General features: G+C 44.9%; 1 pseudogene; it reads left to right on the plus strand.

Moving 5' to 3' along the window:
- Nucleotides 1–985: 985 nt before the first annotated feature.
- On the plus strand, nucleotides 986–10,938 carry LOC143638502 (bone morphogenetic protein 15-like; annotated as a pseudogene).
- Nucleotides 10,939–13,255: the final 2,317 nt, after the last annotated feature.

Below are 13,255 nucleotides of genomic sequence, written 5' to 3' on the forward strand. Positions count from 1 at the left end.
AGCACCAACAAACTTGGGCAATGTCAAGTCTATACCTACCATTTATCTGCAGAATTTGGCCTGGGGCAGCCTTAACCACAGGCCCAGCCCTGGAGGATCCTATTAAAGTGGTGAAAGTAGAAGAACTCCCACAGATTCATCTTTCACTCCCTCAGGTTTCTATGAAGAAGCCCATTCAACACTTCTCATGGTAAACCAGAAAATTCAAAGTTGGAGTTCTCAAATCACCTGCAAATTTAGAAAACAATCCAAAATCCCCGGTAACACCTTGGACCCATTATGTCAGGATGGCTGGGGATGATACCAAGCATCCAGAATAGTTGAAGCTCCCCTGGTGATTCCAGTTTACACTCAGGATTGAGAACCCCTGGAAAGTCATCTTCTTTAACTCAGAGTGATTTCCACATTTGAGTAGCCCTAGAAAGTCCTCAAAAAAACTCACTCAACCTACTCCCCCTAGAGTGTCCGCATTTGAGTCTGGACCCAGGAGTCTGCATTCTTAACAGTCATCTCAGATATTTTCTCTTTGAGTCAGCAGAGGGCACATTTGGGAAATGCTGCCTTTAGAGGCATGGGAGTGAGGTGGAAGCAGGAGGACTCTGGCCCTTTAAGGTCTGATTGAGGGATGGCCTTTACCACAGCTGTGAGGCAGAGCAGGTCCCTTCTCCTTTCTTCCTCCTTCTGGATGGGTGAGGGAGGCGGTCCTGCTCGTTGACTCCGGTCTCTTAAAAAGAGAGCAGGACGGGCAGCTGCCTTGCCCCACCTCCTCTTTCTGCTCATTTTGATGCTGAAAGGTCAAGTTAGGATACCGACTTTGGCCTAGAAGGTCGTTTTGGGAAGCAATATAGGGCCTGCCTTTCTTTCATTCCTTGTCCCATCCTTGGACCTGGAGCCTGGATGTGGTTCCTTGCATGAAACGAAGGGATCAGAGTGACACCCTTTGGGCTTGGTCTGGAACTCTTGGCTGAACACCAAGCCTTTCAAGATGGTCCTCCCCAGCACTCTTAGAATACTTCTTTGGGGACCGGTGCTTTCAATAGAGCATGGGGTCCACATTGAAAAGGGAGACCATCTCTCTGTCACCCCCCTGCCCACGGAAACCCCTATCTACCTTTCTTGTTTAGGGAGCTGATAGAAGAAGCACCAGGCAAGCAGCAGAGGGAGCCACAGCTCCAAGGGCATCCGCTACAGTACATGCTGGAGATATCGTGGAGAAAGGCATCCGGCTCCATTGCCAAAAAACGGACAGAGGGGCCCCAATGCTCCGGGTCCAAGGCCACAAATATACGGGGCACTGGAAGAACCCAGCAACCCCATCAGGGTAGTGCCCAGGACACATTGTCCATTAGATCCCTCATCAGACAAACCAGAGGGAGCGCAGGGTTGGACATCTGCGCCTCCGCCAGAACAGTACTAACTCCAGAGATGGGAGTTCAAATCATTCCCACAGGGGTAAAAGGACCTCTTCCTAAATGAACAGTAGGCTTATTATTGGGACGCAGTTCTTCTACTCTAAAAGGACTTATGATAAGTCCTGGGGTAATTGATCCCAATTATGAAGGTGAAATAAAAATTATAGCCAGTTCTCCAAAGGGTATATCAGTAGTTTCACCAGGAGATAGAATAGCACAGTTACTAATAATACCCAGCCTACATGATAAATTTTCCAGTCGTACTGTAGAAAGAGGTTCCAGGGGATTAGGCTCCACTGGTGTAGATTGGGCTATGCTTTCTTTAAATTTAGATTCTCGCCCCATGCTAAAACTAAATATTCAAGGACATGAATTTAATGGGCTATTGGATACAGGTGCAGACCTTAGCATCATCTCTTGTCAAGAATGGCCAAAACATTGGCCGTTACAACAAGCCACTCAAACGCTTCAAGGCCTAGGAGTGGCGACTAATCCCCATAGATTTTTACTACTTCATGGCTAAAATTTTTATTCACAAAGGCAGAACTTGCCGAGTAGTGGCTGATCACTTTGCTTTTAAAATTCCAGGGTTTAGTTTATTACTTGATGTATTTTGTGCTCTACATGGTCCCTAAGCCACATGCTTGTTGTTTAAACAGAGAGGGGGAGATGCTGAGAGCCACAGCTGAAGGGGCCCCAGCAAACTGCCAGCTGATTGGCTCCTCTGCAGTGATGCTCATTGGGCTGTTTCCCCACCCTTTCAGACCACGGAGCTGCTCATTGGGGGACTTTTTTGGCTCTGCCCACATGACCTCAAGAGCAGGAGGAGTGGCCTCAAGAGCAGGAGCAATTGGCCTCAAGAGCAAGAGCAATTGGCCTCAAGAGCAGGAGGAGTGGGGGAGGTTGAGAGGCTTGTGGGAAGCCAGTGGTGGCAGTTGGGCTCTGAGGGAATTCCTGAAGAGCTCATGTGGTGCGGCGTGTGTGTGTGTGTGTGTGTGTGTGTGTGTGTGTTCTAAAAATAAAGTTTGTTCCTGCTTGATAAGTGGCTCGTGAATTGTGCCCAGCCAGACTGCGGCAGACCAGTGTTCAGCTGACCCCCATGGACATCCTAGGAGGAATCGCACCATTGGAGCTACCATGGTGAGGCTGGTGAGGCCTTTGGCCTTTGTAGCAAGGCCTAGAAGAGGTGAGTTCTTGTGTCCCCATTCTACCCTAGAGTTGGGAGAAGAACAGAAGAGTGTAGAGAACAAGCAATCTGTGGGTTCACTGTCAGGCCTCATTGCCTGGTGCACGTAAGCATGGCTTCATTTTCTTTGTTTTTGGTTTTGTTGCTGGAGTTTGAACCCCAGGGTGCTCTACAACCAAATCAGTCTCCAGCCCTTTTTGGGTGGTGGGGGCTACCAGGGACTGAACTCTAAGCCACATCCCCAGCCCTATTTTGTATTTAATTTAGAGACAGGGTCTCACTGAGTTGCTTAGTGCCTCTCCATTTTTGGCTTGAACTTGCCATCCTCCTGTGTTAACCTCCCAAACTGCTGGGATTATAGGCATGCACCACCATGCCAGGCGCCAGCCTTTTTATTTTTATTTTAAAATTTATTGATTTATTTATTGGTACTGGGGGTTGAACCCAAGGGTGCTTAAGTGTTATACCGATACCAAGACCCTCAAATAACTCTCAGACCACACATTGGCATTCCAAATAAGCCTTTATTGCTGGCCAGTGGCGAACACTCTACTCTCTAAAAGCAAGATAGAGTGGCACACCCCCTTCAGTTTGGCCTCATATTTAAGTCAAAAAACCACAAAAGGGACATTTGGGGGTTTAGTCAATACAAGAAAGCCAAATTACAGAAGTGGGAGATTGCATTCAGGTAGTGGGAGGCTTAGCCAATCAAAATAAGCCCAGTTACCCAGTTACAGAAACAGGAGCCCAGTCATCCCAGTTATAGAAACAGAGCCCAGTTAGATAGTTCTGTGTTCTTGAGGGTTCAACCAAAGGGAAAAAACAAAACAAAAACAAAAACACTTGCCCCAGTCATGACCTTTCTAGTTGGCATGGCTGTTTCACAAAATGGAGTTAATAAACAAAATGGAGTCACTATAGTCACGACTTCTGGTTCATCATATTAGCACTGAGCCGCATCCCCAGCCCTTTTAGAGACAGGGTCTTGCTGATTTGCTTAGGGCCTTGCTAAGTTGCTGAAGCTGGCTTTGAACTTGCAGTCCTCCAGCCCCAGACTCTGGAGCTGCTGCAATGACAGGCATGCACTACCACACCTGGCTGATTTTTAAATTTTGAGACTAGGTTTCACTAACTTGCTGAGGATCTTCCTAAGTAGCTGGGGCTGGCCTCAAACTTGTGATCCTCCTGCCTCTGCCTCTTGAGTCACTGGGATTCCAGATATGTACCACCATGCCCTGGTTTTGAAAGGATGGCAAGCTCAGGAAAGCTGGCTCCAAGCCTATTTTCCTTTAGGGCCCCAGCTTAAGAACAGATTAGCTTGGGGCTTTCTGAAAGATCTTTTCCATTCCCCACAACAACTGAGTAATGTGTTAGCCACTTTCCTTCATAATAATCTTATTACTTGTTATCTCTGAAGACTGTAATTGAGCTGCATTTTTGTAGAGGGCTGTTTATGTGGTGGCTTGCTCTTAGAAGTCAAATAGTACAGGATGCTGTGTTGGGGAGATTTATAAGGCCTCAGAAAGGAAGAGAAAAGCTAACACCTGAGGATACATGAGCATCTGTGACAGTATTTAATTAATGACAGCCAGTACCACTTGTAGTTGTGGGGCAATTGACAACTTTAGAGAGAAGAGAACTATGGCATGGAGAGAGAAAGCAACTGGCAAATGTCACACAGTGGGTGGCAGAGATGGAATTTGAGCTGAATTCTGATCCTAAAATCTGTCTATAACTTTTAAAATCTTTAAATGCAGTATCCCAACAGGCCAAGAAGTTCTCCTATTTGGGCCATGGTGCTACTTTGAGATTTTGGCACCAAATATGCTTTGAGATTTTCTTTGTCCCCATCATGCTCAATTCGCAGCAAGGTGGGACCCCTTTTGCCTGCCTGATGGAACCTGGGTGGCAGACCATAAGCACACAGACATGGACGCAGCAGCGGTGGTAGCGGATGCCATACCGCTGGCAGGGGGAGGACTGCAAGGTAAGGCTGAGAGAAGCTTGGGTATCTGAGAATGAGGGAGAAAAAGTAGAATGGGAAAGTGGTTCCCCAGCAAGGAAAACTTTAGCAGTAGAACAGAACAGAGAGGAGGATGGGAGCAGAGAGCAGAGGGAAGGATGGGAGCGAATCTCAAAGCTTGAACATTTTTTGCCCTGTCTGGTGACAGAAATTGTCCAATTCAGTGAGGGTTTAAAATCAAAAGTTCCTTCTGGGGGCCATTGTGACCCATTGTACTTTTGGGGTCTAAGGAGAGGATTCCGTGTTTCCCATGACCTTCCGGCACCCTCAGGGGTGAGTGGGAGCAGAAAAATGCGTCCCAAATTTTGCTTGTGCTCACCTGAGGAACGGATAAGGGCCAGGAAGGGGTTGAGGTGTCCCAGCAACCCACTTGGGGGCCCAAACGGATGGAGGGGCTTGCAAGAGGACTGGAATGTCTCCACAGTTCCCGGAGACTTGAACGGAATGGGTAGTGTCTATGGCATGCGTGTGACTTATGGATAGACTCCACACATGGAAAGGGGCTGTAAGGTCAGGAGAACAAGGGAACTTACCCAACTCTGTTGGCCAGGATGAAGAGAGAGGGAAAGAGCAGCTTAGGAATTTTCCTGGTTCATTTGAAGGGGGAAGGGATGGACTTCAATTCCCTGAGGCAGAAGCCCGAAAATCCCTCCCAGGTTTCAGCACCAGATGTGAGGTCAGGCAACTGGGCAGCGACCAAAGGAGGCAGATTTAAAAGGCTGCTGGACGAGGCTCTATTGAGACTCACTCCCATGTGGGACTCGATCAGACTGAGAGTAGACAGGAGAAGGGTCTGAGGAGAAACCACGTGGGGGTTCTACAGGACAGGAATTTTATGTGGCTTATGGCAGGATGGAAAGGGCTTGGGACAGGAAAAGCTGTTTTTAGAGTCCCTTGTCTACTGGAGTTGGTCGGGGGAACTGGCTGAGACCAGGATTGGTCAGGAAACCCTGCTGATTGACAGCCATTAGCCAGGAGATCCCACTTATTGACAGGCGTATCCGTCGGTGCCTCATTGATATTTTTTTCCCATGCTCAGGCTACTTGGTGCTTTGTTCCTAAGTCACCGCCAGTGACCTGACACTAAGCTCAAGTATCAGGTCAAAAGTCTCAAACCTTAGGCTTTAAGACCAGCGGACACACACTCACTCAGACCGTGGTGATCAGATCAGGAACCAAGGCAGGCTTCTGGGGTGGAGCTGACAGCCAGTTTAGGAGAGAGTCCTAGGGAGAAGTTGCAGCTCTCGCCATGTGGCTGTAGAGTCTGAGAGTGGGGAGGAAGAGGCAGAAGATCGGGCAATCCATGAAAAGAGTTGGGATGTCAGTCCAGGTTCTCATCAGGCTCTCCAGCAGGAGGGCATCAGTGTGGGCTGGCTTAATGTCAGTTCATTTGCTCCATCATTTAGACTTAATTTTGGGGCTTCTGACCACCCTTTCAATCCCTATCAGTCATTTGCATAAAGCATCTGGTCTATGGTCCCTATCCTGATTTTCTTGCCACTCCCCCTTATTGAGGTGAGGACAACATGACAGAGACTTCACTCTGAGCTTTTCAGGGTGGGGAGAAATGACTAGTTTGTGCCTGAGGGCCATACTGGAAGGCTCTGTAGGTATGCCTGATGAGACTGCAGGTTTCAAACTGGAGTTTTAAAATGGAGTTGCTTAGGCTAAGGCCTAAGGCCGTCATTACACCAGTATAATAGAATAGGTAGATAATGTTACAAGTGCTTAGAGGATAAGCAATTGGGATCCCAGGATTCCAGAGAAGAAATGGCTCAGGCCTGGGGATATAATGCAGTTGTTAGAGTGCTTGCCTCATATGCGTAATGCCCTGGGTTCAATGCTCAGCAACACACACACACACACAAATGTCTCACTGTTTGGAGTAGAGAAAGGAAAGCAGAGATAATGTTGGAGGGCCTCATTGAGAAGGTAATATTTAAGCTGCAACTTGGGAAAGGAGGAGTAAGGAGCCGATTACATTGGCAGAGAAGTTCGTCCTGATTTAGGAAAGAGAAAATAACTTGGTGTGGGTGGAAATTCATTCAACAAATATTTATTCAGCACCAACTGAATAAATAGGGCTGAGCATGCAAATGTGATTAAGACAGGCAAAGCTACTGTTAGGTCGGTGGTGGCGACTTGGTGGCAACTTAGAACAAAGCAGCCATGCAGGAAAGGAACATCAATCAGATGCCAGTGGAAACGCCTGTCGATCAGCGAGATCTCCTAACTAATGCCTGTCAATCAGCAGGACCCCCTGGCCAATCCTGGAGTTCAGCCAACTTCCCTGACCAACTCCAAAGGACAAGGGACCCTAAAAACACCTTTCCCTGTCCCAAGCCCTTCCCTTCCTGCTGTAAGCCCCATAAAAGTCCAGTCTGGTTGAGCTTCCACGCGGTTTCTCCTTAGACCCTTCTCCTGTCCCCTCTGTGGGTCTGATCGATTCTGCCCAGGAGTGATATCTCAATAAAGCCTCGTTCGGTGGCCCTTTTAAATCTGCCTCCTTTGGTTACTGCCGAACTCGCCCGATCTGACAGCTACTGGCTTGGAGCATGTTCTCTGGTGGGGAGATAAATGTGCAAACAGTTAAGTTGCAAATTGTGGCAAATCGATTATGATTGAGAATAGCAATGAAGTCATCTCTTTCCATGGGATTATGCAAAGGTACCTTTGAAGAGGTAACATTTGAGCTGAGGCCTATTAAGAAGGGAGACATGAGAAGAGTGGAGAGACACCTGATTTGGGTTTAAGGAACAACGTGTGCAAAGGCCTAGAGGGAAGAATGTCCTATTTGTGGCTGGAGTCTAGAGAGCTCTGCAGGGAATGGCAGGATATGAGGCTGGTGAGAGGTGGGGTCGGAGGCCCTGAGGAGGGCCCCAGATTCCTTTCCTATCTGCAGCACAAAGCAGACCAAATCAAGTTTGTACTGATGCTATGAAGCTGAAAAGGAGGATGCCTACAATTAGGCACATATCCCAGGCCGACTAGGAAGCATACTGGGATCTTAGGGACTCTGGGAAGGATCCAGAAGCAGATGACAGGTTCAGTCACACAGGATGTATGAGTCATTCCTTTCCCTGAAAAGTTCTGAGCAGACCCTTCCTGGCTCTGAGCCTCAGCAACCCCACCCTGCTTCAGGAAACTTGTGAGGTCAAGGCCTGAAAGGAAAGGGCAGTTCCTCCCTAGGCAGCCTGCTAGGGTTTGGGTTGGGTCCCTTTTCAGACAGGGTGGAGCAGGTGTATGGGTGGGCCTCTTGGAAAGATTATTGTAAGATGGGAGTGTGGAATAACTTAAGAAAGCAAATACAGCCCAACTTGGGCCTGTGTGAATGATGGCTAGTGAATGCCCCAATTCTGAGGGTGTGTTAAGCATGAGTTAGAATGCAAACTTTCAAAAGTATTCTGGAACATCAAAGTATTAAAGAGGTATGTTAAATCCCCAGCTCTATTATAACCCCAGACTTGTGGATTCAGTGGAGGAGGAAGGCTAGATGAATAATATATAAATTAACATGGAAATACTTACACAGATGTTTGTAAAGGAGAGAGAAGACCTTTTCCTGAGATGACTGGTTTTGTAGTCTTTGCTCTTTACCTTTACCAGGAGGGGGAGCACAAGTTGGGAACTCTGCAGGCCCAGCCTTCCTACCCTTTGGCCACTGGGTGTCAGCACAACAGTTTGGATTAAATCTCTCAATTGCTATGGGGCATGTGGTTTTTAATAAACTTTCCAGCAAACAAAATATTGGTGATCAAGGCCTTGTTGAGATGGTATTTAGAGAAGTGATGGTAAAATGAATGGGGCGGGGCTGGGGATGTGGCTCAAGTGGTAGCGCGCTCGCTTGGCATGCGTGCGGCCCGGGTTCGATCCTCAGCACCACATACAAACAAAGATGTTGTGTCCGCCAAAAACTAAAAATTAAATATTAAAAAAATTCTCTCTCTTTTAAAAATAAAATGAAATTAATGTGGCGAATGGAGAGCCATTTATAGAAAGGAATTGAAAAGAGAGAGATGGAGAGTTAAAGGAGAAACGGCCAAAAGATACTTAAGAAGCAATTAAAAAAATAAAAACAACTTTTTGAAGTTGTAGATGGACAGAATGCCTTTATTTTATTTATTTTTATGTGGTGCTGAGGATCGAACCCAGTGCCTCACACATGCTAGGCAAATACTCTGCCACTGAGCTAAAGCTAATTGCCAAGAAGCAATTCTTTAAGTTGTTGGAAGACAGAAATACAAAAATAGGTGTCCCCACTAGTGATATAATTATTTTGTGGTGCCTAGGTCCTGGATTTAAAACAATGACAAAATAGCATCCAATATTGAATTGTTGCCGCAAACCTGCATCTGTATAGTGATATGAAATAAGGACTCTTTTAAAAATATTTTAAACATTTTTATTATTTTTAGTTATACATGACAGTAGACTATGTTTTGGCAGAATATACATACATGAAGTACAACTTATTCTATTTGGGTTCCTACTCTTTGGTTGTACATGATATGGCGTTTTCCTGTGTACAAATACAAGGCTAGGACAGTTATGGCCAACTTTCTACTGTCTTTCCTATTCCTCTCCTTCCCTTCCTCCCCCTTTGTCTAATCCAATGGATTTCTATTGTCCCCTCCCCAACCTCCCTGTGGGTTAGCATCCACAAATCAGAGCCAATACCAAGAAACCAAAGGTCACATGTTCTCTCTGAAATAAGGACCCTAATCCATGCATGTTTCAACATGTCTTTTAGTCACCTTTAGTAGCCAATAATATAATTGATCTTCTAAATTCTTGTATGCTTGAGTTTTTCCCCTCAGTCTAGAAGTGTAAAGTGATCTAAAAGTGAGACAAATTACTTTCTTTAGTGTTTTATTTTTAATTTTTGTTGGTGCATTATAATTATACATAATAGATTCATCATGACATATTTTACAGGGACATAACATAATTTGATCAATTTAATTCACAGTACTTCCTTTTCCCTTACCTCCTCCCTCCCCTAATCAACTTCTTCACCACTGGTATAGTTTCTTTTCTTAATGGAAACCAGCTTGAGTTCAAATTTTAACTTTACCACATGCTGGCTATGTGTCCTTTATGTTTTGGTTTCTGTGGTGCTGGGATTGAACCCTGGACCTTACATATGCTAGGCAAAAGTGCTCTCACCAATGAGATACATCCAGCACTTGGGTGTGTGTCCTTTGACATAGCTTCTGTGAGCCTCAATTTCCTTGTCTGCAAAATGGGAATAATAAGTATCTCATAAGACTATTGAGGATTCAAGAGTTTATAAATATAAAGCATCTCGTACATTCATAAGTGTTCAATAAATGATAGATATTATTACTTTGAGTTAGTTTCAGGGCTGATTACAGCTGTGTTTCTCTTGAACAGTTTTGTGAAGGATTTTAAGACTCAGTACTCAGGCAAGACACTAATCCCCTGACCCTGTTCTGCCTTATGTGTGCAGGTTCCTGGGCTTTCCTCTCAGACCAAAGCAGGAAGTATACCAACTGGTCAGAGCCACTGTGGTTTATTGTCAACAACTCCACCTAGCTCACTGTCATTTATCCTGCCATGTGGAGCCCTGGGCCCCACAAAGCCCAACCAACCACTTTCCATCAGGAGGAAATTCCTCAAAGCCTTCTCTGTCTAAAGCTTGGACAGAGATGGACATCACACAACACATTCAACAGACACTCTGGGATCACAAGAGTCATAGGGTCCTAAGACTCCACTTCATGTGTCAGCAGCCAAAAGGTAGCTCACTTTTTTGGATTCCATTGGATTCCTGGGATCCAATGGAATGGTACTTCACCTTTGGACACTGCCTTTGTGCTAGTCTATTTCAATGACACTCATAAAAGTGGCCAGTGGACTAAACTTCCCAGTGGACTGGAGGAATTTTTGGAAAAGCAATCTTCCAAAAAAGGGTCCGGCGAGCAGGCAGCATCGTGTCTAGGGTTTCTGACTCTTCCCAGGAACATTATGGGTCTGCCAATAATCAGTGTTCCCTTCATCCTTTTAAAGTCAGCTTCCAGCAGCGGGGCAGGGATCATTGGATCATTGCTCCTCGTCACCACAACCCAAACTATTGTAAGGGATCCTGTCCTCGGATGCTACGCTATGGTCTCAATTCCCCCAATCACGCCATCATCCAAAACCTCATCAATGAGCTGCTGGACAAGAATGTCCCTCGGCCCTCCTGTGTCCCTTATAAATATATTCCCATGAGTGTCCTTCTGATTGAGGAAACTGGGAATATTCTGTATAAGGAGTTTGCTGATATGATTGTTCAGTCTTGTACATGTAGATAATAATGAAGGGACAGCTAGCTCGGGCTGCCCATGTCATTGAAGAAAGGTTGAAGATATCAGTGTGAAAGATGTATGTGATCTTAAATCTATAGGTCCTATCCCTTGCCCTAAGTATTGTTTCTTTATTCTCCCCCCCATTTGTAATCTACTCAGTTGGTAAGAACCGTGCTGATACCAATTTGACCTAGTCAAATTTGGTCACTAGAACAAATCTGACCACTACTATTGGTCAGTACAAATTGACCAGTACAATTTGACCACTAGTCAGAGCCCTTACTGGGTAAGATGGTCCTTTGGAGATGTTCCATTTTGTCATTTTTATTGTGACTTTGTCAAGTCACTGGCCCAAGCTGGTAGAACTTTGTAAAGTATCCCACCAAAGCCTGGGAAAGGTGGACTTTTGCTAGTGTTCAGCTTCTAAGGCTCTGGAAGATTTGGAGTGGTATTAGTAGCCTGAGATTTTCGAACCCTCTTCCTCACCTCCTGTCTCCTGGAAATGAATGTCTCCTATCCAGACTGCCTGCTTCTATGCTCTTTCCACCTTCTAATTCTTAGACTAGAGAACTTTATAGGTAACCATCTTTATAGGAATCTTCATGTAAACCTATAGGGCTTTTCCTCTCAGCCTCTGCATCTGGGAAAAGGCCCACAGGGAAGCATCAGCATGGAGTTGTCCGAGATGGCAATGGCTTCAACACCACCAGCATTTGTGGTAAAGAGGAGAAGAGCTGTCATTGCTGATTAGGATGAGGGAGATTTCAAACTTTCTATGGAGCAGTAGGCTTCACAGGATGTTTTTTTTTTTTATTCTACATAACATTTAAAGCCCTGTAATCACACCCAGAGAAAGTTCCTTGGTGGCTCAGAGACCAGGAGGCCTGTTTGGGGAAGGAGAGGAGGACAGACTGTGGTGGAGGGGAGAGTGAGCCATGCAGAGGCCTGGAGCTGACTTCATTCTGGGATTGCCTGTTTCATGTATCCATTGGGCTCTGGACATTAGACTTGGGGAGATAGGGATGAATGGATCTCTGTCGTGGGCTCTCCAATGCTTATACTGTGATTCTATTCTATATTCCTATGCTGTATTTAGTGATGGGACGGGGATGTGTTACAAATAACTTGAGGGAAAAGTAAAATATGAGAAGATAAATTTGTTAAAATATATTGTGCATGTGTACAAATATAACAATATATAATTATAATGCATTAATGATAACTAAAATATTTTTTGTTGAAGAAGATCATGAATATTTGGGGAATTAGGAGAACAGGTGGAAGGAATTTGTTTCCTTTGTTGGCTTTTAGCAATGATTAGGATCTCATCTCTAGTCCCTATGGGGCAGTTCTGCAGGCTCTTCAGAATTCTGCTTTCTTAAAGGCATACTGCTGGTGAACAGGACTCACCAACATGCCCTGTTGAGGAAGCCTGGTAAGTCTTTCCCTCTGCCCAACTCTTCCTTGATAAGTTAGTACCATTCTCAGTGGTATGGGATTAATTAAGAGTAGATACATATGTTTGCAAATATTAATCCCTATCTTTCTTATCCATCATAAATTAACTCATTTTTACCACTCCCTTCTCAACAGTTAATTCTAGCTAGACTAAATATGCTGCAAGTGAATATCTTGCAAATCTATGCATACATAAATGATATTCTTCCCTTTAAGAAATTGTTCCTTAATATTCCTTTGTCCATCTATCTACTGCATTTTTAGAAATTACATTTTTTTTCATCTCAGTAGCTCCCATGCCCCTCCAAACTCAGGTAGGTGTCCACTTTGTGTTCACGTAGCATTACATGCTCTCCCTTAGTATACACTAGTGTAACTGCCTATTGTGAAAAGGATGGAGCTCACTTTGAGGGGTTTTACCTGTGTCATACCCCTGTTCTCTATTGCCAGACCCCAGTACCTAGTAAGTCATTAACACAAACACAGAACACTAACGATACTTTTTACAGAGTGGGAAATCCAACCCAGGTCCTCATTAGTGCTAGACAAGTGGCCTATCCCTGAGTTTTATACCCCACCCAACAATGACATTTTTGTGGGGGATGTGTTCTTCCTGATACAATAATTCAATATTTGCATAGTTCACTAACTTTTTCATTGGAATAAATGTAATTTGTGCATATGCTTTGTACATAAATTAAGATGATTAATATTTGTGCCCATTTCAAAAGGATGCTGCAAATTTCAATAGAATGTGACAGTTTTGTTACTGAATAAGGCAGTTTGTGAAATCCTATGTACTTCAATTTGAACTGAGAGGAGATATGGGCTTTCAGTCCAGTCATTTTCCCAGTCTGCCTGGATT

The sequence above is a fragment of the Callospermophilus lateralis genome, chromosome X, assembly GCF_048772815.1.
Source record: "Callospermophilus lateralis isolate mCalLat2 chromosome X, mCalLat2.hap1, whole genome shotgun sequence".
In the NCBI taxonomy this organism is placed as follows: Eukaryota; Metazoa; Chordata; class Mammalia; order Rodentia; family Sciuridae; genus Callospermophilus; species Callospermophilus lateralis.